This window comes from Ursus arctos, unplaced genomic scaffold, assembly GCF_023065955.2.
Source record: "Ursus arctos isolate Adak ecotype North America unplaced genomic scaffold, UrsArc2.0 scaffold_2, whole genome shotgun sequence".
Classification (NCBI taxonomy): Eukaryota; Metazoa; Chordata; class Mammalia; order Carnivora; family Ursidae; genus Ursus; species Ursus arctos.
This window is the reverse complement of record NW_026622874.1, coordinates 72497357-72520391: the sequence shown is the minus strand read 5'-3', so window position 1 is coordinate 72520391 and position 23035 is coordinate 72497357. Positions and strand designations below refer to the sequence as shown.

The following is a 23035-nucleotide window of genomic DNA, read 5'->3' as shown; positions in this document are numbered from 1 at the left end:
TTTGTTTGCAGTGTGTTCATTTTCACAGGAATCTTATTTATGGCAAAGGATTTGAATTTCCATTTATACTGATTAAGTTTTCCTTCCCTTTCAATTTTTTTCCCACTTTTTTATTGTGAAAATTTTCAAATAGACAAGAAAGTTGAGGGCATAGCATAATAAACAGCCATATACCCACTGTTTAGATCCAGTGATCATGAACACCTTGTCATATGGGGTCGACTGATCTGTCTACTTGGGTGAAAGTAAATCCTAGACATCACATTTTATCCCTAAATTCTTCCACAGTGCTGTCACACAACCATAAGACCGTCAGCAAATCTAAGATAATTTACAATTCCTTTGTACCATTTAAAACCCCAGCCCTTTGCACATCCAATTTTCTCCATTTCTCATGCAAATATCTTTTATAGCTGGTTTTTCCTAAAACAGTATTCAATCACAATTTACACTTTGCATTTAGTTATTTCCCATTTGGTTTTTTTTATTCTAGAAGTTGACTCCAATGGCCCAAATACCCTTTGTTGCTTTAAAACATTCTTTTTAAATAAAAAAGTGGGGGGAGGGAGTAGATCCAGAGGAAAAGCAACCAAGGCAATCACTGTACAGGTGAGGCACAGTTGTGGGAAATCATGCAGGTGACACAGCAATAATCAAAGTGCGGAAAACCACGCGTGCGGCTAAGGGGTGAAAACAGGAAGGCTCCCTCTCCAACCAAATGTTCTGTCTCATCAAAAAGCATTAAACAACAGCAGTGTGCAGAGCCATGGGCTGGGATGCTGGTGGAGCAGGCGTAAACCCGTCTCCCACTTTGTGGCTATGTGACCTGGGGGAAATCACTTCACCTCTCTGGACCTATTTCTTCAGCTGTATTCTCACCTTGTAGGGTTCCTGGGGTGTAAAGCAGTGAGCAGAGTCTGTGGCCCACAGCAGTTGTTAATTCCTTGTGTTGGGGTTGGTTTCAGGCGTTTGGCCCAAACGTGCCCATAACCCCAGCACCTCCTACAGGAGCTGTTCCTACCTGGGTAGGTGTGTGCACTAGCCGTTGTGTCCTAGGCAGGTCAGGAAACCTCTTGGGCCTCTATTTCTTCAACTGGAAAATGGGGTCATCATAACCCAGGCTATTCTCATAGTCTGAGCACACATAACTGGAGTTCCTACATTTAAGGACTTGCCATGGGGAAACCAAAGTTGTACCTACACAAAAAATTTTTGTGAAAAAGCTGACCCCTTGTTAAATTAGTCTCCATGCTGGCTTTCACACTTGACAATAGAAGCCAGCACAAAACAAGTGGGTTGTGAAGTGACGCTGTGAATCTAATAAAATGATGCAGGATTTCATGATGCCAGTGAAAGTGACGGAGGAGAAATGCTCCATCCTCAGGCAAAAGCCCTCAATCAATGAGGACTGGAAAAATTAGGCTGCATCCAAAAAGGGGACTAAATGTCTCAAAGTCAGATGTGGCTCTCCCAGGACCGAAAGATGTCCTGGGAAAAAATCAAGGACTTCTTACATATAGTTTTGGAAGGGGAAAAAAAAAAAAGATCCTCTGTGATGATGCTATGAAAGTCAAACACGAACCAAAGGATGCTATTTCTTGCTATAGGGCAATTTTGTTGGAAAAATCACATCCCACAAATGAGCATAATATTACAATTGCACACCAACTTTTCTTAAATACAAACAAAACCAAAACTCAAATTCTTCATTTCTAGCTCAATTTTCAGTTTTAAAATTCAAACTACCCAGGCTTCCTGGAAATATATCCTACAACTGAGTACCAGGAAGTGGAATCCCTTTAGAGGGCTTCTCCTAGAATCTGATTATCTGGGAACAGAGGTATCTTGTACCTACCTCCTGGCCTGTGTGAAGATTACATGAGACAATGATCAGTTTTAGGGTTCAGGACAGAGTAAATGGTTAACAAATAACAGTGGATATGGATCATTGTAGCAATACTAATTAGTACTGAAGAGTGTGCTGGAAGATGGAAAAAGGCAACAGTTTTTCCACTTAGGAATAGCTGACTCAGTGTGTCTGGGAATGTTACAACTGGATGCGCTTCAGTCCCCTCTCCTCACTGGAAAGGAGGGAAAGTACACCCAGACTGCAGATGGGACCCCCCACCCCCCCACCCCCGCCGACGTCCCTGGGGCTGCAGGTTCATCTTACAGAAGCTTGGCTCTCTAAAGTCGTGGCAGCCAGACTCAGTCGCTCTCAGTCTGTCTCCCCTAGGGTTCCCCCCAAAGGCAGTTTGCTGGAATCTGGGGATTGAAATACCTCCCGCCTCCTAGGCTTTCCCTCTGCCAGGTGTCACTCAACTCAACTCATTCAACAACGGGGATTTGGGTGAAGTTCTATGACAGCTCGTGTCCAGGCACGGGATAATGCAGGACAGGACGTGAAGCATAGGAAGCTGCGGTGGGGGGGGGGGGGTGGCGGTCCAGGGGTGCAGGGGCGGAACGCAGAGTTGGAGTCAGGGGCTCCAGGGAACCTCCTCCCCTCCCAGGGCTCCTCTTTCTGTCTTGCCGCCTCCCTAAACGCCTCTCGAAAGGCAGTCACAGTTCGGCCTCGCCCTCCCTTCTTAATCCGGAACCTAGGGCGCTGCTTGGACCCCGGACAGAAACCCATGACAACAGGGTTCTCTCTCCCACTACCATTGCTCGGCTGGGGACACGGAGGCCGAGTGGGGACTTGGGCTTCAGGTCAGTGGGGGCCCGGTTTCAAAGTCAGGCTCGCTGCCAGCAGGCTCCCTGCACTCTCCTTATTCCGCCGCCACTCTGGAGAGCTTACCTGCCGCGAGCTGCCGGACGGAGTTCGGCCGAAGCCTCTAGCCGCCTGGGTCAAGTGGCCGCCATAGTAGGCGGCCTGCGCAGGCGCGGCCACGCCCTCTCTGCGAGCGCCCGCCGGCGCCGCGCCGTGGCCACGCCCACCTGCCCGAGCTTTTCTGGCGGCGGGCTTCCCTTCCTTGACTAGAAGCTGTGGACCTTGGTCCCTCGTACTTTGTGCCTTTCGCCATTCACAAAAACTGACAGAGACCTGCCATGTCGGGCATTGAGGGTCCTACCGTAAGTTATGACCCAGCGGAAATCCTACTTTGGGGTCACCTCTTCCAGAAGCCTTCCTTGATTCCCCCTTCTCCAGCTCACGTTGACCAGTGTCTGGGTTCCCGGCATCAGAGCACCTCGGACTCTGGTTGTCAGGACATGTTTCCCTGTCTCTATCACTCGGTTTTGAGTGCATTGGGGATAGAAGAAGCTGCTGGTTCACATCTGCAACCCATGCTGGACTTCTCCGAATCCAAAAGGAGAAATAGAATAATGCTTGTAAAGCAGTTAGCGTCCTCCTTGGCATGCTGCGAGCACCCAAGAAAAGGCAACTGTATTTACAAGTTATATATATACATTTTTTAGAAGAATTTTTTATTTTTATTTTTAAATTTATCTTTATTTTTTTCATCATCACTCTTTAATCCTCACCTCCCACCCACCTCCCCTCTGGTAACAGTCAATTTTTTCTCTAGAGTTAAGAGACTGTTTTTTGATTTCTCTCTCTGTGTCTCTCTGTTTTTCCTTTGCTCATTTGTTTTGTGTCTTAAATGCTACACATGAGTGAGATCATATGGTTATCTTCTCTGACTGATTTATTTCACTCAGCATTGGACTCCCTAGCTCCATCCACGTCCTTGCAAATGGCAAGATTTCATTCTTTTTAATGGCTGAATAATATTCCATTTTATATCTATACCACATCTTCTTTATCCATGCATCCATGGATTGACACTGGACTGCTTCCGTACCGTAGCTGTTGTAAATAATGCTGCTATAAAACAGGGGTGCATGTATCCCTTTGAATGAGTGTTCTTGTATTCCTTGGGTAAATACCCAGGAGAGGCATTGCTGGATCGTAGGGTAGTTCTATGTAATTTTTTGAGGAACCTCTGTACTGTTGTCCAGAGTGGCTGCACCAGTTTCCATTCCCACCAACAGTGCACGAGGGTTGCCCTTTCTCCGCATCCTCACCAACACCTGTTGTTTCTTGTGTTGTTGATTTTAGCCATTCTGACAGGTGTGAGGTGATAGCTTATTGTGGTTTTGATTTGTATTTCCCTGATGCCGAGTGATGTCGAGCATCTTTTCATGTGTCTGTTGGCCATCTGTATGTCTTCTTTGGAAAAATGTCTGTTCACGTCTTCTGCCCATTTTTTACTCAGATTATTTATTTTTGGGGTGTTGTATAAGTTCTTTATATATTTTGGACGCTAACCCCTTATCAGATAATCCTTTGCAAATGTTCTCCTATTCCATAGATTGCCTTTTAGTTTTATTGATTGTTTCCTTTGCTGTGCAGAAACTATTTATTTTGAGGTAGTTCCCATAGTTTATTTTTGCTTTTGTTTCCCTTACCTCAGGAGACATATCTAGAAAGAAGTTGCTATGGCTGTTGTCAAAGAAGTTACCGCCTGTGTTCTCAAGGATTTTTATGATTTCAGGTCTCACATGTAGGTCTTCAATCCATTTCGAATTCATTTTTGTGTGTGGTGTAAGAAAGTGGTCCAGTTTCATTCTTTGCATGTGGCTGACCAGTTTTCCCAATGCCATTTGTTAAAGAGATTGTCTTTTTCCCAGTGGATATTCTTTCCTGCTTTGTCAAAGATTAATGGACCTTATAAGCTATTATTGTTGCTTACAGTAGTTCATTCACATAGTAAACACCCCCGATGTGCTGAGGGTGGGGGGGCACATGCAGCTCGTCTGGTCAACAAGCCCGGTGAATCTGTTCTTCATCCTTCTAGGCCCTGCAAATGTGAGTCATGAAACTGTTACTAATCTCCTAGGGCTGCTGTAATAAGTCACCACAAACAGGGTAGCTTAAATCAACAAGAATTTTTTCTCACACAGTCCGGGAGGCCAGAAGTCCAAAATCAAGCGTCACCAGCAGTGTACCCTCCAAAGGCTCTAGGGAAGGATCCCCTGTATTAGTCAGTTCAGGCTGCCATAACACAATGCCATAGACTTAGTGGCTTAAACAACAGACATTGATCTCCTCATGGTTTAGGGGGCTGGGAAGTCCAAGACCGAGGTTCCAGCATGGTTGGGGTCTGGTGAAAGCTTTCCCCTTGCGTCGCAGATAGCACCTTCTCTCGGTCATCACCTTGCTGCTCCTTCATGTGCATAAGGAGAGAGAGGGAGCAAGCTCTCTGGTGCCCCTTCTTAGAAGGACACGAATCCTCCTCCGTGGTCGGGCTCCACCCTTATGACCTCATTGAACCTAATTTACTTCCTTAGAGGCTCTATTCTTCAAATACAGCCTCACTGAGGGTTGGGACTTCAACAAATACATTTCGGGGGGACACATTCAGTCCACACCAATTCCTTGCCTCTTTCCTTGCTTCTGGTGGCTCTTGGCAGTCCTTGGCTTATAGATGCATCACTCCAGTTTCAGCCTCTGTGTATTTATGTGTCTAAATGGCCTTTTGATAGGGTACTAGTTCTTCAAATAGGGTTCACCTAATCCAGCATGACCTGGTCTTCACCTTATTATATCTGCAAAGACCCTATATCCAAATAAGGTTATGTTCAGGTACAGGGTTAGGACTCGAACGTATCTTTTGGGAAGACAATTCAACTCACAATGGAAACTATCTTGGAAGGGATGCCGTGCACCCCCCACCCCCCCCACCCCCCCCCCCGCCCAGTTCGCCTGGCTAAGGCTCCCACAGCAGAAACACGCTAGCTCCCTGTGCCCTGCCCAGATTCCTGACCCAGAGAATCCATGAACTTAACAAAAGGGTTATTGTTTATGCAACTAAATTTTGGGGTAGTTTGCAACACAACAGGAGCTTATCAGAATAAGGGGGAGTGAGAGCCAGCCCTTCTTTGCAGGGCTCTGCAGGGGTCCGGGAGAGGTCCCTCCCTATTCCATGGCTCGGTTATTTACAAGTCACTCTGCTGGCTCCTTCTTGTTCAGGTCTTCCTTCATCCAAGAGACCACCCCTGAGGCTCAGAGAGGTTAAGTTCCTTACCGGGAGTCACCCAGCGGAGGTGGCATGCAGACTCATCTCCAAGATGTCCGAGTGGGAGTGCTGGATGAAGCCTTCGCAAAGGGCCCTTTCCTGTACGCCTCTTCCCGGGAGCGGCTCTCCCAAGGCTTGGCGACACAAGGGTTATGGTGCCGGCTCACGCATACCAGAGTGTATATTACCCCCACCGCCTGGGCTAATGACAAATCATGTATGCAACAAAGGAAGGCGGACGCACTGCCAGATGTGTGATAAGACACCAGCTTGCAGGAAATTGCTGTCAGGTGATTATCATTGGCTCGACTATTCAGAGCAGCCCCCTTTCCAAAGGTCGTGTGTTTACCAAATGCTTCGTGTGTCTTCCCAATCAGCTCTAGAAGATTTTGTCCTCCCGAGGGAGAGCTCTTCCCCTCGGAGGGCTGACAGCAGGGGATTATAATTCTGCCCCCTGCGTCCTGCTAGCTTCTAACAGCACCTGCTTCAAATGCACAATGGTTGCCTGCCTCTCTGTTTCCCAGTTCCATGAGGAGAGGCAGCCGGCTGACTTTTGGGTGGGCCAGTGCTGGGTTCAAATCCACAGCGGGGCCACTGGCTAGTCCTTTCCACTCATTCAACACCAAATTTCGGGGAACGTTCCACATGCTAGGTGGTCGGGCGAGTTACTTCCCTGGAACCTAACGTTCTAATTTCTCGAGTATTGATCATACCTATTCCGAAGTGTCATCTTGAGAGTGAGTAAAATGAACAGGAGGAAGGTTCCAGGCTCGACTCTCCTGCCTCCTTGGGGGTGATCTGACAGCCTCTGTTGTTTTTCAAAGACCCCACTAATTTCACTAATTTTACCGATTCACATTGTTAGATTAAAAAAATAAAGTTACATGGCCATACAAACTGTATAAATATTTATGTAAGAGAAAATGCTCACACAATGTTACATTTTTCCCCCAGGATGTGTGCAGCTTATGTAAACACAGAGAAAGAAGTCTGCAAAGATGTCTTCAAATTGAAGTAGTGGTTTCTTCTTGGGGGAAGGTAGGTTGGCGGCAGGTCTGGGAGGACTTTCAACCTTGGGCTTCTGGCCTCCAGAACTATGAGAAGGAGATCTCTGTGGCTTATGAGCCAGTCCATCTTTGGTGTGATGTTATAGCAGCCCGAACGAGTGAGTGTACGAATTGGGGGATTTAGTGTCTTCACGAGGCTCTGTAGATGGCACCACCATTTCCTTCAAGAACATGTTCATCACCCCAAAAATAAACTCCGAGCCCACGAGCATTCATTCCCAATTGCCCTCTTCCCTCTCCCCTAATCTGGTTTCTGACCATGGATTTGCCTCTTTGGCGTATTTTGCGTAAATAGAATCCTACAATATATACTCTTTTGTGTCTGGCTTCTTTAACTGAGCATGTATTTTCAAAGTTAATCCATGTCGTAGCATGTTTCATTACTTCATTCCTCTTTAATGGCAAAATGATATTTCATCATATGGACAGACCACGTTTTATTTGTGCATTCATTGGTGGATAGGCACTTGGTTGTTTCTACTTTTTGGCTATTATGAATAAGGATGCTATGAATACGCATGTCAAGTTTTTACATGGATGTAAGTTTTCCTTTCTCTTGGCTGCATACCGTGGAGTGGAGTTGCTGGGTCCTAGGGTAATGCTGTATTTGACTTTTGGAGGGCCGGCCAGCCTGTTTTCCAAAGTGGCTGTGCCATTTTTCATCCCCTCTGGCTGATCGTGAAGGCTCCAGTTCCCTGGAGTTTCATCCTGTTGGGGAATTTTTGAAAATGTAAAATGTGTGCTTCTGAGCTGTCACACCCAAAAGGTGAGGGCAGCAGGGTATTTGTACATCAAATCCTACAGTCATTGCTTAGGGCTGGTAATTCCTTGGCTTTTCTGGTCAGCGGCGTGTGAGCAGAGTGACTCCAGAGAAAATGTCCCGGGGCCACTTCTCAGAAGTCAGGCCCACAGGCACAGAAATGGCCTGGACAAGGGGCTACGGTGCCGTGTCTATAGCACCTGCCACCATCGTTCTTGCGAATTGTTTTAGGGTCGCCCAGCCAATCCTCAGTTCCTCCCCTGCAGTGTTAAAATTGCACAATTTAGGGTCTGTAGTGGGCTGGATAGTATCCTCCAAAAATTCGTGCCCACCCGGAATCTCTGAATGTCACCTTATTTGGAGATAGAGTCTTTTAGATGTCATTAGTTCAGGATTCTGAGATGAAATCACCCACTGTCCTAGAAGTGTCCTCATAGAGAGAGGAAGGCACTTGGAGAGAAGAAGGCCACGTGAAGACAGAGGCAGACATCAGAGTGATGTGTCTACAAGCCGGGGAATGACCGAGATTGCCAGGACCCCAGAAGCCAGGAGGGAGGCGTGGAGCGTTCTCTCCCCCAGAACCTCCTGTAGGAACCAGCCCTGTGGATGTAAGCGGCAGGAGAGCAGGGCCTTGAATGTCCTGGTTGTCCTTACCATGCTGTGCACCTGCGTTTGCAGAATGAACGAGAGACTGGAGAACCCGGGAGCACTGTGGGAGGCGCTGTTGCCCGGGAATGTCACTGGGAACACCCAATTTCAGAGAGGCTGGCCACTGACACCCCACCCACTCCCTGTGCGTGATGAGCAGGAGAGGTCTTAGTGATCCACTTAGACCTGGATCAAAATGTTCTCTTTTCAGATGAGCTTACAAAGTCGCCCTGTTCTTTCCTGCGTCTGGAGAGTAATGAATATTTCCAATTGTCATGAGCCTGCTGTGGTTTTCTTCTTCCCGCTAGATTATCCGGGTCCCAGGATGCTGGTGGGGGGCATGGAGCAGCAGCTTGTCTTCCCAGCCAGGCTCCCCCCCCTCCTCCAGTTATGGGCCTGTCCAACCAAGACATCCCATCACTGTATGTTGGCACTTATTGTGGGGTCCCAGGGCAATTGCTGGGGGTCCCAATAGTGGGGTCCATCACCTCTGAATACCGAGAGCAGCAGGAGCATGCTAGGGTTAAGGTGGGGGGCTAACACACCATATCCCTGGGGAAGGGCCACTCACTTCTCAACAGCCTTGGTCTCACATCTGATTTCTGTTTTTTTTTTTTAAAGATTGATTATTTATTTATTTATTTATTTATTTATTTGACAGAGATAGAGACAGCCAGCAAGAGAGGGAACACAAGCAGGGGGATTGGGAGAGGAAGAAGCAGGCTTCCAGTGGAGGAGCCTGATGTGGGGCTCGATCCCAGAACACGCTGGGATCACACCCTGAGCCGAAGGCAGACGCTTAACAACTGAGCCACCCAGGCGCCCCTCATCTGATTTCTATTTCATTTTATTTAAAATACATCTGTTTCCTTCGAGCTGGGCATGGGTTGATCTTCTCGAGCCAAGTAAGGGGTAGCGACTCTGGAATACAAAGCCACGTCCCGGTTATTGATCCCAGAGAAATGGAAGGCATGCCAGGCATCCTGCATAGTTTGTCACTATAGGTCATCATCACAGTCCTATACCAGAAGGCTTGCTGATTCCATTTTATAGATGAGGTCAGAGAGGTAAGATCCCAGGCCCAACATCCTTCCCTCCTCTCCTCTCCTTCATTTCTTAGAACATTTTAAAAAAATTAATAAACTTTATTTTTTAGAGCAGTTTTAGGTTCACAGCAAAACTGAGGGGAATTACAGAGATTTCTCATACACCCCCCTGTCCCCACCTACATGCACGGCCTTCCCCCTCTCAACACCCTCTGTATAGTGGCACATTTGTTACAGCTGAGGACCACACGTTGACATGTCCTCATCACCCTGAGTCCATAGTTCGCCGGCCATTCACTCTGGGTGGTGGTGACATGTCCATCATTGTAGAGTCACACAGAGTGTGTTCACTGCCCTGAAATCCCCTCTGCTCTGCCTGTTCATCCCTTTCTCCCCTCTAACCGCTGACGACCACTGATGTCTTGACCGTCTCCATAGTTTTGCCTTTTCCAGAACGTCCTCTCGTTGGAATCCTGTGGTTTGTCACCTTTTCACATTGACTCGTTTCACTTAGTGATGTGCATTTGAGTTTCCTCCATGTCTTGTGCTGGTTTGATAGCTCATCGCTGTTCAGTGATGACTCATACCGCACCGTGTTGACTGTTTCGGAGCTTAGTTATCTGTTCGTCTACCGAGGAACATCGTAGCTGCTTCCAAGTTGTGGTGATTGTGAACGAAGCTGCTATGAACAGGTTTTGTGTGACTGTAAATTTTCAGTTCATTTAGGAGAATGACTGTTCTCCAAGGAGCACGACTGTTGGATCGCCTGGTGAGAGTATGTTTAGTTTTATGAGAAACAGCCAAACTGTCTTCCAAGGTGGCTGTGCCATTTTGCGTTCCCACCCACAACAAATGAGGGTTCCTTTTTGCTCCGCATTTGGTGTTGACAGTGTTTTGGATTTTGGCCGTTCTAACAGGTGCATAAGCGTACCTCGTTGTTTTCATCTGCAACTCCCTAACGACTGTCTTAGACCATGATGAAATATAACATTGATGTGATACACCCACACAACATCCATGTCAAGTAGAGTAGTTATAGCAACAACACACATATAATTCCCAGGTCAAGATCTGTATATTGCCAGAACCCCCAGGAGCCTGTTTATTGCTCTCTCCTTTCCTTAGAAATAATCACCATCTTCCCTTTGAGGGTACTTAGGTTCTCAGTTATTAGTTTGTCCTTTTAGTTTTGTAGTAGTTTGCCTTCTTGAACTTAAAATACACTCACGTCTGTTCTTCAGTGTTTGGATATTGTTGCCCAACGCTCCAAGGCTGGTCTGTGCCGTGTGTGGTGCAGGGCACTCATTTTCACTGCAGTACGATATCTCATGGAATGAACATACCGCTATTTATTTAGTCACACTCTGTGATGGGCATCAGGGTGGTTCCGTGTCAGCAACCTTACGTCTGCTCCTTCAGCTGGATTCGGCTGTGTCGACCCCACGTGGAGCAAAAAAGATGCTGCGAATTTGTTCCGACAACCTTAACTTCACTCTCAGAGGTAGAGTGATGGGCAGAGCAGGTGAAATGCTAAGCTCTGGGCAGCCCCGTCTAGGAGGAAGTGCATTTAAATTTCTCCCTATGCCAACAGAGTGCCTTTTCATTATGACATCCGTATGCCAAAACTAACTGCAGGGACGCTCTCAGCGCCGGCCGTAGTTACCCGTTTCTTAGCGACACCTTGAAATCTGCACAGGTGTGCAGTCGTGGTCTTGACGTTCAGGAAAATGGTGTCCTGACAGATGACCATTGCTCTTCTCACCGGGATGCTTTCTCGTTTGTTTCTGAGATAACCATCGTCCCTCTGGGCGTCATGGCTGTAATGAGTCGGAACCTCCAAGAACACGTTGTGATTTGAAATGGTGAACTTGGTGGAGGGGAAAGAGGCTGGAAGGTGGAGAAAAGCAGGGTCAGGAGGGACCTTGGGCAGCATCAGGAAGGCAGGGGCTGGGAGTCCAGGCTCTGGACTTGAGCTGGCCTGGGATTGAGCCCCCCCCCCCAACCCTGGAAGACTGTGGGCAAACTCTCTAGCTCCACCTTCTTTCTGGGTGACCGAGGGCAGGATCATTCAGTGCTTTCTCCCCTGCAATGCTGCCCCCACATGTTAGCACCACTCCCTGAGAACAGAAACGGGGACTGTTATATGAGGGTGAGAATGCGGGCGGCTCCTTTCATTCTGCTCCAGCCTTTGTGGTCTGTCTTCTTTCCTTCTCTCCAATTTTCATTTTTCTCTATTGTAGCCAAAGATATTTTGTGAGCCTTCAGATCTCACAAATACACTTTGATTATATGGCTCGCCATCAGCTCCTTTTATCTTGGGAACACTTCCCAGGCCAAATCTGGTCAACACGGAGCAGCGAGGGTCTTGTGGAGAGTCTACATCTTCCAGAGTGTGCTTCAAGTGCATTGCCCGGGAACTGCCCACCCTGCTCCCACCCCACAGTGCCGAACACAGCGCCCAAGGCCAGGCACCAGCCACGTGCTTACCTGCACCACCTCTAACCCTCTAGGCCACCTTAGGGGGGACGGTTCGAGACTGCCCCCATTTTGCAGATCAGAGATGTGAAGTCACTTGCCTGCATTCACTCAGCTCCCAGGGGACTGACCCAGGCAAGTCTGACTCTGCAAATTGGTTCAGAAAATCAAGCAGGTCTTTTCAAATGTGCTTCCAACTCCCTGTTGTCAGGCTGCTGCGGGGCCATTCTTGGTCCTGCCCCTTACTCCTTGGGTTAGGTCAGGCTCTCTCAGAAACAGACCTAGAGATGAGAATTCACGTGCATGTGATTGAACCTGGGGAGGAGGGCTCAGGTGGAATCCAGCCTCTGCAGGCCAGTGGAGGAGTTTCCTGGGGGCTGTTGCAAGAAAGGACCAAGACGGGGTGGCTTACAACAGCAGAAATTCATTCCCTCATTGTCCTGGGGGCCTCTGAGGTCTGTTGGGCAGGATCTGCTCCCGTCGTCTCTCCCAGCTTCAGATGGACTGGCCAATCTGGGGACTCCCTGGCTGGTGCACATGTCTCTCCAGTCTCAGCTACTACCTTCACGTGGCCTTTTCCTTTGTGTCTGTGTCCCTCTTCTTATAAGGACACTTTCTATTGGGTTTAGGGCCCATACGGACAATCCAGGATGATCTCGTCTTGAGAACCTTAACCTAATTACACCTGCAAAGACCTTTTTCCGAATCGGGTCACATTCACAGCTTCTGGATGGATATATTTGCCGGGGGCGGGGGGTGTCACCATTCAACCAGTACAGCAAGGAAACTGGGCTTTCACACTCCCACACTTGTCAGCAGTCGGCTAAGGTCACCACAGGAAGATGTAACTCCCCGGCACTACCAGCTTTCTGCTGGTGTAGACAAGGATTCGGTGCTTTCGGTCCCCTGAGGAAAATCTCAGCCGCAGCCATGAGCTCACGGAAGCCAGGGTCGATGCACAGAGATGGTACAAGGGATGCACAAGACTGTTTCGGCTCTCTACTGCTGAATAAAACACAGTTGTAAAACCTAGTGTTTCAGGAGGCCATTTCGTTCTGCTCATCAGTGTGTGGGGCAGGAATTTAGGAAGGATTCATCTGGACTGTTTGTCTCTGACCATGCGGTGGGAGCCGGAGGTAGTGGGGGGTGGGCTCCCCCTCTGGGTGGGTTCTTCACTCTTGCATCTGGGAGATCCATGCTCCTAGTCTCTGTCTCTCTCTCTCCACATGGCCGGACATCCTCCAAGACCTCCCCATGTGCCATGGGCTTCTCACAGCACTGGCAGTGGGGGGCGGGGGGAGGTTCTCAGGGGAGCTGAGTGAAATGCATACATTTGGCTTCTCCCAGAGCGAGTGTTCCTGGGACCCAGATGGCAGTTGCAGGGCCCCCTTCCGTCCTGCTCTAGGAAGTTTCAGAACAGCACGTCCGCTGCATTCTGTCTGTCGGTCCAGAAGTCCTGAGGCCAGTGCAGGTTCAAAGAGAATTAGAGCCCACCTCCTGCGGCTGGGTGGAGCTCATGCTGGAGGGTCCAGCTGGAGAACTGACTGCACCCTGCCAACCATCTGTCTACGGGGCTGGGGAATCTCTCTGAACCTCACCTGAAAAATAAGGAGAATTATAAATCCCACAGGGATTGTCGTAAAGGCAATAAGCAGGCCAGAACTCAACCCAATGCAGCCATTAACTACCATCATTATTTCTTGATGCTTCTGCCCAAATGGTGCTTGGGTCCCTTATTACTTGCCCTAGACACTGATTGTAATTGTCCTGTGGGTTGTGACGTCATGGAGTTGTCACCTCCAATAACGCTCCGTGGAAGACTCTAGGCTCTGGCGGAAGGAGGACAGTCCAGTTCTCAGAGACCAGCCCCTCAGACCTGACAGAGCCACAGGGCAGAGGGAGCTGTCTGTGCATTTCCTGGCAGGAACAGAGCTGAGTATGTTTGGTGACATTTATTAGGAGACACACACGGTACTTTACTGCACTAAGGAATTGAGGCCAATAAGACTAGTGTCCTTAGAAAAAGGGGAAATTTGGACAAAGAGATAGACATGCATCCAGAAAGAATGCCAAATGAAGGAGGGCAGAGACTGGGATGATGCAGCAGAAACCAAGGGATACCAAAGGTTGCCAGCAAACCAGCAGAAGCCAGGAGAGAGGTGTGAACAGATCCCTCACGGCCTCTGAAGGAACCAACCCCGGCCAACACCTTGATTTTGGACTCCCAGCCTCCAGAACTGTGGGAGAAGAAATTTCTGTTGTTTAAGCCACTCAATTTGTGGTACTTTGTTACGGCAGCCCTATTAAACTAACAGTGCCTGACGCATAGTAGGTACTCAATAAATGGGGGCTTTTGTATTGTCTGCTTGAGTATTCCATCGGGATGGTAGGTGGGGGAGGAACAGTGTTGTGACTTTGTGGTGGTTTTAAAATATGTCCATAAATTCCGTGATGTTCCTCCCTTCAAATGGTGGGCCTTAGTTTCCCCCCTGCCCATCTTGAGGATTAGTGACTTCCTTCTAACAAACAGAACGTGGCAGGTGTGTGACTTCCAAGACCAGGGCATGAAGGCATTGCAGACTCCCACTCACTCTGCCTGGGGTCACTTGCTCCAGGGAAGCCATGTTGTATGGATGCTCAACCATGGAGGGGTCACATGGCAGGAACTGAGCCCTCCCTGCAGCAATCAGAAACTTGCCAGCCATGGCACTGAGCCACCTTGGAAGTAGACTCTCCCTCCAGCCCCGGTCCAGCCATCAGATGACCGCAGCCCCAGCCGCCATCCTGACTGCAGCCTCGAGAGAGATCCAGAGTTAAAACCACCCGAGCCTCCCTCACATTCCGAACTCGCAGAAGGTAACGACTGTTTATTGTATTAACTACCTCATGCCATTAACTTTTGGGGTAGTTTGTTATATAGCAATAGCTCATGCAGGAGACAAGTGGCAGATGACGAAGAGGCAGGCAGGTGGGCAAATGCCGGGCACATAGTAAGTGCTGAAGAAGTGGTTGTGATTGAATGAATGATGTGTGTCTCTGGTCATTGGGCTGGACCGTGACCCCTCCTCTTGATTCCAAACGTCATTGTCACAGTTCAGGCCACCTTGTTGCTCACCTGTATCTCTGCAGTAACTGCCTGGCATTTCTGACCCCAGACTCAATCACTCCAAAGTCCAATCCCTTTTCCACGCTTTCCCACAACCGCTCGACCCTACACAGCTCTGCATCTGTTTGGACGGCCTGGTTAGAAGCCCCTGGAACCAGCAATGGCTGATTTATGCTAAAAGATGTGATGACACATATGGGGAATCTCACAGCAAATGGAAGGAAAAGCTGGAGAAGCCAGGCCTTGAGAGGGACAGGGGCCAGAGAGGCCCAGGAAATTTAGGACGGAAACAAAGGGACCTTTTGCAAGGCATTATCTTAGAAATGAGTCAACCCCATTCCCTAAGCATTTTCGTCATTAGGTTCTGTGTTCATGAGGCAAATTCCAGAAACAGGAGCATCTGAAGGGTCTATCTTGCTGCAAGTGGGTGGGACACCTTGAATGACAGCCCCACCAAGACTGTGCAGTGGAAGGCATGGTTCTCCTTCGAAGAAGGGGGAAGGGGTGCTGGGCAGCCTGAAAACCCAGGTGCCCACAGACAGTCCTTCTCTCTCCTAGTGGCCAGTCACAGCAGGCTGCTAGCTGTTTCACTAGGACCATGCTCTCCTTCTGGGTCTTTGCACCGAAATGCCCTTCCTTGTGACTTTCCCTGTTGATAAGTTCCTACAGATTCTCTACCTTTTGGAGTCTTCCCCATTCCCTTGCCCGTGCTTCCGCAGGAGGGTCGGTGCTGGCTTCTGTCTGCTCCTGGAGATGGCTCTTCCTTCTTCCTCCTGCCTCTCCAGTTCCTAGCCAGCCCCTAGCCAGCTGCTGGTCCATTTGCCAGCTCAATATATATTGACTTTTTGTATGACTTTGGTTATTATTCCTGTTCTGTGGGATTTTAGCCATAGGCGAAGAGGACAGCTTGTACAAAAACAAATTTTTCGGTTTCTTCTTTCCCAGGTGGGAAAATGCATTGCCACCAAAGCAGCACTGAGCTCTGGGGAGAAGGAGAAAGCAAGACAGCTGACGGGGGGGGGGGGAGTTCAGGGAGGGTGGGCTGGTCGGAAGGGCTGCAGGCAAATGGGGCAGGTTGCATGCTCTTGGGGATAAGCAGGCTTCCACAGGAGCTGGGTGGAAGTTGGGGGAGGGAGCTGGAACGCCAGTGGGGACGGGGGTGCACAGGCACTGAGTGACCTGGAGTGGGATAACCAGAACCAGCAGCCATCCCAGGAGAGGCAGTGTGATGTGGCCACCAAGGCTAGGGCTTTGGGGTCTTTGCTAATGAGCTGTGTGACTTTGGGCGAGTTATTAATGTCTCTGAGCCTCACTTTCCTTCATCTGTAAAATGAGGATCATGCCCACCCGACAGCATTATTTTAGGGACTCAAGGAAACAGCTCAGTTCACTACCTGGTATATAATACTTGCTCCCTAACACAGATTCCTCTCTTCAGTCCCTCAAGAGTTCATGTAGAACCAGCCAGCCAAATCCTGCCGGGTTAGGTTCTGTGTTCGTGAGGCAAATTCCAGAAACAGGAGCATCTGAAGGGTCTATCTTGCTGTGAGTGGGTGGGACACCTTGAATGACAGCCCCACCAAGACTGTGCAGTGGAAGGCATGGTTCTCCTTTGAAGAAGGGGGAAGGGGTGCTGGGCAGCCTGAAAACCCAGGTGCCCACAGACAGTCCTTCTCTCTTCTAGGTCCGCTCTCTCCAGGTCCACTTATTTGCAACTGTTTATAGCTGCTTTTGTGCTACAGAGACAGAACAGTTGTGACAGATCATATGGCCAGGAATGCCTCAAGTATTTACTATTTCAGCCCCTTAAGTAAACGTTGGTTGAGTCTTTATCTGTATATGAGATATGTATTTTCTATAGGAAACCTCAGCTCTCTTTAGATTTTCACTGATATGTCGCTGTAGGCTAGGGGTCTACAGCAAGCCTCAAGTGCTAAAGGCGTCAGGCTGGTCAGGCCAATCCGTGGTTTGCTCATGCAGACATTTCTGCAGGTGAATACACTATTGTCCGTTTTTCCTGAAACAGAACATCTCTGTGTCTCATTGGTCGTGTGTTTGTTTTCCACGTTTGACAGAGATTGGGTAATAAGAAATGCACTTATTCACCCAATAAGCACATGTTGCGTGCTTGCTGTGTGCTCGGAAGGCTTCTGTAAGCTGAGTGTAAAGCAGTGAACAAGAGAGACAACCATTCCTGCCCTCGTGAGGCTTATATTCCGCTGGCGGGGACAGACAACACACCGGCTCCTGTACAGGGCCAGGCGGCTGTAACTCCTGTTAGGAAAGGCAAGGCGTGGGAGCAGCACAGAGAGATGGGGCTGAACTGGACAGGGTGTCAGGAAAAGTCAGTCTGAGTGGGAAGCTGAATGTGTGGTCTGTCTCTCGAGGATGGAAATGTCTGTACTCACGGAATGGGCAGTGTGAAAGAGGGATGGAAAGCTCCTTTGGTGCTGGGGCAGCCAGAGACCTGGTCCTTGTTCTTCTTGGAGATCACACTTTAGACAGATAGGAACAACAATACTCATTGCCAGTTTATGACTGTTTCCGTCATCTGGGTAGGGCCACGGAGAAGCAGCCAGCCCCTCAGCCTTCCAGAGGGCCTCCCCTGGGCCGGCTGTGTCGCCAGCAGCGTCAGCAGCCCTGGGCCCTTGTGTGTATATCTGACCCCGGGGGCACGTCAGCTCATCTTGGCTCTGACCTTTGCATCCAGCCGGTTTTGTTCACAGAGGCTCTCGGAGGGGCTGCTTTTTGCTGCACACCGTCAGGCCTGGGACTTGTTTTGCAGACATGCTGACAGCCGCTTTCAGCTCTTAGCTCCGGAGCTGCCCTGAAGTTTGAAAAGGTTAGCGCAGGGAGGTAAGAGATGAGGGGTGTGATGTGAGCTCCAGAGCTGATGGTGGTGGCCTGACTGTGGTCTGCCCCTCAACGTCCATGCTGGAATAATCATTGCTAATGGGGGTGGCTGTGCCCACGCTGTCTGCAGTGCTTCCTTCCTCTTGGGGACCACTCTGTCCCCTGCTTATGGTTCTGGGAGGGACCGTCAATCATGACACTTACAACCCTGGGAGATGGTCATGTGATCCAGGAGGACCAGTCATACAGCCCTAACCTCCTGGCAACATAATTCTAGAAAGGGGCATGTGACCCAATCAGGGCTAATCAGATTCTTCTCTGGGATCAGCCTGTGGGTTTTGGGAAGGGGATGCTCCTGTTCTCTCAGGCTTGCTAAGTCAGGAGGAAATAAGTCCGGGGCCTTTGCTTGTCATGTGGCTAGAATCTGAAAAACAGAAGCAGGCAGAACTAATGGAATGGTAAAGGCAGACTCCTGATGGTAGATATCCTTCCAGGTCCTGGATACAGCCACGCCTGGAGCCAGCCACCTCTTTGAACGCCCCAATTCTGTGAGCCCTCTTTAGCTTAGACTGTTTTGGGCTAAGTTTTTGCCGTTTGAAACGAAATGAGTACAAGCACTGTGAGATTTACTGAGCCCTTCGCCTTGTGCCAGACACCATGTTAAGAATGTAGTAAGTGTTGTCTCACTCATCTTGGGCGAGTCACTTCACCTCTTGGAGACTTTATTAGCTGCCATGTAAAATGGGTGTAATATGACAAGAATAGGATTGCTGCGGGGCTTAAGTGAAGTAAAGCATACAAAGTGCCTGGCAGATAGCAGGTCCTCACTAAATATTAGATACTGTTCTCGGACTAGGCACTCTGTGATGGGCATCTTTGTATGTTCTCTTTGGAGAAATGAGCTATTTCCCCAAGTGGAGTTCTAGAATCAAAGAGCATATGCGTGTTAAGGTCCTCAACCCACAGCACCCAACTGCTCTCCAGAAACATGCCGATTTTATCAGTTCTGTGTTGCTGTGTAACAAAGCACCACAAATTTAGCAGCTTGAAAGAGCACATTTCTCTTTATTTCACTGACTCTGTGAAGTGGGAACCCAGGCATGCCTTGGTTGGGTCCCCTGTGTGTCTGTCTTTCATAAAGCTGCAACCGTTGTTGGTTGGGGCCAGGGTCTCATTTGAAAGCTTGACTGGGGAAGGGTCTGATTCCAAACTTTCTCAGGTGGTTGGCAGAATTCAGTTCCTCCAGAGCTGTTGACTGAGGGCCTTGGTTACTCACCGGTGATGGCTAGAGAGCTGGATGCAATTTCTGGCTATGCTGGCCTTGCCAATACAAAGTATGCATGCTGAGAAGGCAAACAGAGAGAGTCTCCTGGCAAGATGGACATTATAACCACAATCTTGGGTAATTTAATGATGGAAATGACATTTCATCAACTTTGCTGTGTTTGTTTAGAAGCAAGTTGAGGGTCCTGCCCCACTCACAAAGAGGGGTTTACATGTGTGTGATTACCAGGGGGTAGCATCATCGGGACTATGGTTTTCTTTTATGAATGGTGCTGTGTCCTGCCTGAGAAATCTTGCTTAACCCCAAGTCCCAAGGCCTCCTCCCTTGTGATTCTCTAGTTTATAGCTTTGGTGTTTACACTTAGATCTGTGGTCCATTGAGAGCCCATTCTTATATGTGGTGCAAGGTAAGGATTGAGGTTCGTTTTTACTTTTGCATGTGATGGCTAATTGAGTGATGCAATTAGAGTTGAAAAGAAGACTCCATAAGCAGTATGATTGCAATTCTAATAATCATATCTTACATGTTGTGAGTGCTTACTATGCGTAAGGCTCTAGCTAAGTGCTTTACCTGCATTATTTGCTTCTCACAATGATCGCATGAAGGAGGAACTAGTGAAATGTCTTCTCAGTGCTATGCAGTGAGAACCCGCCCTCGACTGACTCATAATGACCGTTGAGATATTTTGTTAAATTAGCAAACAGAGGTGTTGAGTATACTACCTTTTGTAAAAAGGAATGCACACACACACACACACACACAGGTGTACAAACCCCTATTTGCTTGCTCAAAATACCTCTGGAAAGATACAAAGAAATTGCTAAGAGGGGCACCTGGGTGGCTCAGTTGGTTAAGCGTCTGCCTTCAGCTCAGGTTGCAATCCCAGGGTCTTGGGATGGAGCCCCGCATCGGGCTCCCTCCTCAGTGGGAAGTCTGCTTCCCCCCTCCCCCTGCTGTGCTCTCTCCCTCCCTCTCTCTCTCTCAAGTAAATAAATAAAAAATCCTTTAAAAAAGAAATTGCTAAGAGCGGTTGCCTCTGGGGAAGGGGACCTGGTGACTGGGATCAGGAGAGGCAGAGACACTTTGCGTGGTGTGACGTTTTGTACCTTTTGAATTTTAAAACTTGTGTATATCACAACGTGTCTCAATTTTACCTACACAGGGAATATATAAAGTTAGACAGAAAAAGAAAGAACTGGTGGTCTACCTTCAAAGCCTCTGCCCTTGTCCACCATCCCGGCTCTATTTATCATTTTATTGCTTTTTCCCACCAGCGAACTGCAGACGATAATAGCATCTACCTCATGCAATTGCCGTGAGGACCGACACAATGCATGTAAATGCTCAAGAACAGCACCCTGCACCCAGAATACACTTAATAAATGCCATTATCGTTATATTACTCATAGGAAAAGGATTAGACAAGAAATGCACCTCCCATCTTAATAGAGCTTTCTCTGCTATGGGATAATAGGAAACTTATTTTCTTCCTTTTCCCCAAGATTAAAAAAAAAAAAAGGTTACGTACTATTTTTATACTAAACATTTCCACTCCTTCCCAGCCTGGACGGTCCCAGGAGTCCTTGCCTGCAACTTCTCCAAGGGGTTCTATTCAGACTGAGTAACGGCCAAGGTTGGGGAAGGCCAGGCCTGTCTGGTCTGTGTCTAGACGCCTTATTTCCCCTGGCTGTTGTAGAAATGAGATCCTTCTTCATACTGGAAATATGCTTCTGAACAGAACTCCAAGGGCTGGGAGAAGGATGGAAGGGGGTAGGGAGGGTGGGCTAATGCACTTAGGTTAATAGACGTCAGTTCTCATTTTTTTCAGACGGGAGATGAATGCTCGGGGAGGGTCCAGATATTCAAACAAGGGTGGAGATAACTGACTTGATTGTTAAAGCTTCCAGCTCCGCTACTATTTTTGTCATGATGGTCTGGAACGACAGGGGAAACTGGCTACCGAGCTGCTTTTCGCCACGTGGCATGCGCAGATGCTGCCCAGGGGAGCAGTGGAGGGAAGCACAGTCAGGCGGCCTGCAGTTCAGCCCCGGAATGCCCTATTTATGCCCCAACTGCAGATGCCATTTGGCTTGGGGGTCCTCTCTTTCAAGAAGCCCTCTTTGACTGCCTGCTGGGGACTTCCACTGTTTTTTGTAGTAGAGTGGAGACTAGAACCTGTGTACTCTTAGAGACTGGGTGAACCCAGATTCAAATCCCTGCTCCTTTTGAGTATTTAGATAAGTGTTCTAAGCCTTGGTTTCTGCATCTCTAACATGGGGTGATGGTGAGCCCCCATCTCATTAGGGCTTGTTCTGGGCAGAATCAGGGACCCCAAAGGTGTTCACATCTTCTTAATCCCTGAAATGTGCGACTCTCTTAACTTTCCAGGGCAAAAGGAAATTTACAGATGTGGTTAGGTTAAGGGTCTCGAATGCAGACGGGGAGATTTTCCTGCATTTTCTGGGTGTGCTCCGTGTGATCACAAGGGTCCTTACAAGAGGCAGGCAGGAGGGTCAGAGGGAGAGAGTACAAAGACAGAGGCAGAGCTCAACAGGAGAGAAGGTGCCACGCGGCTGGCTTTGAAGATGGAGGGAGGCGCCACAAGCTGACGAAAGCAGGTGGCTTCCAGAAGCTGGAAGCAGCAAGGAAATGGATCCCCTGGATTCTCTAGCACGAGTGCAACTGGCCAACACCTTCGCTTCAGCTCAGGGAAACTGATTTCAGACATCTGACCCCCAACCTGAGACAGACTCATATGTGTTCTGTGAAACCACTTAATTTGTGACGAGTTGGCACAGTGGCCACAGGAAACTCCTGCTGGCTTGTTGTGAAGCTCAATTCTCATTGGCATGGTAGGGTGAGGGAGACCCACTGGGGTGGAGGTGGACAGGGGGCTCTCTGAATCCCTGGTGTGGGAAGGGGCTTCTGGGTCGGCACTCTACAAATGGCATTTGTCATCAAAGAGGATGATTTTGGCCTGTTTCTGTGACTACCTGTGCTCTGTCGTGTGACATGTATTCCTTCCCTTTTCCGTGTCCCCCAGGACACTGTGAGGTCCTCGGAGAAGGAAGGGGACCTTGTCCTATTCCTGTGGTTTCCTTAGTGCCCAGCACACAGTCATTGCTCAGTAAATGAGAACTTGCCAGGCTGAACGTAGGTGGCCCTCTCCTCATCTTCTGCGAGGGCTTGAGTAACTGTACCCTTTCCCTTTTTGGGTCCCCCTCTCCTTCTGCAAGATGTCTGGGCTGATGTTGTGATTTTTTTCCAGCCTCTGCTGAGCCAAAGTATTGAGATATCTGTCTCTCACAGTCTCTCACTGTAGGTCCTGGCTGGGGAAGGGAGGGACAGTGGCCCCAGCAGCAGGCGGTGTCAAGGGAACATGACCTTGGAGATCTGGTTGGTTCCAGACCTACCACTTGTGCTGTTCAGAATCTCTATCAGTGAATTTCTAGCATGGCCTTTGCATTCCCTGGCCTCAGAGGGCTGGGGGAGCTGACTGGAGGCTGGTGCGGGGCACTGTTGTGGCAGTTTTGGCATTTATGATCTGGAGAGGTGCCTTCAGGGGCAGGGCTGGGGCAGGCGAAGGTGGCAGACCTAATTGTTTGGATTCATACCTGGATGGGTAGTGGATTAGCCCCCAGTTTGGGGCTGGCCTGGGTTGGAACAATAGGTTCATGTCCTATTAGCTGTGTGACCTTGCTGGGTCAAACTCTGAGCCGCTGTGCTTGTCTTATCAAGCAGGCACCCACGCTAATAGCCAGAGCTAATGCTTGCCGGC

The 23035-nt window shown here is 48.9% G+C and overlaps 1 protein-coding gene and 1 long non-coding RNA gene across 12 annotated transcripts in view; one reads left to right on the top strand and one right to left on the bottom strand.

Moving 5' to 3' along the window:
• Window positions 1-2895, bottom strand: part of METTL22 (methyltransferase 22, Kin17 lysine) — a 30466-nt gene extending 27571 nt beyond the window's left edge. For 8 of the 11 annotated variants that reach the window (XM_026520357.3, XM_057314863.1, XM_057314862.1 and 5 more), the window contains exon 1: window positions 2795-2878. The gene's annotated coding sequence lies outside the window, so the exon portion shown is untranslated. Of the gene's footprint in view, window positions 1-2794 lie in introns of all 11 variants that reach the window. The other 3 variants (XM_057314859.1, XM_044391556.2, XM_026520360.4) reach the window with 2 other exon arrangements.
• An 87-nt stretch (window positions 2896-2982) lies between these two features.
• On the top strand, window positions 2983-7334 carry LOC125283431 (uncharacterized). The gene is made up of 3 exons (XR_007191289.2): window positions 2983-3069; window positions 5972-6307; window positions 6972-7334. It is a non-coding gene; the product is annotated as an uncharacterized LOC125283431 (long non-coding RNA).
• The last annotated feature ends 15701 nt before the right edge of the window (window positions 7335-23035 follow it).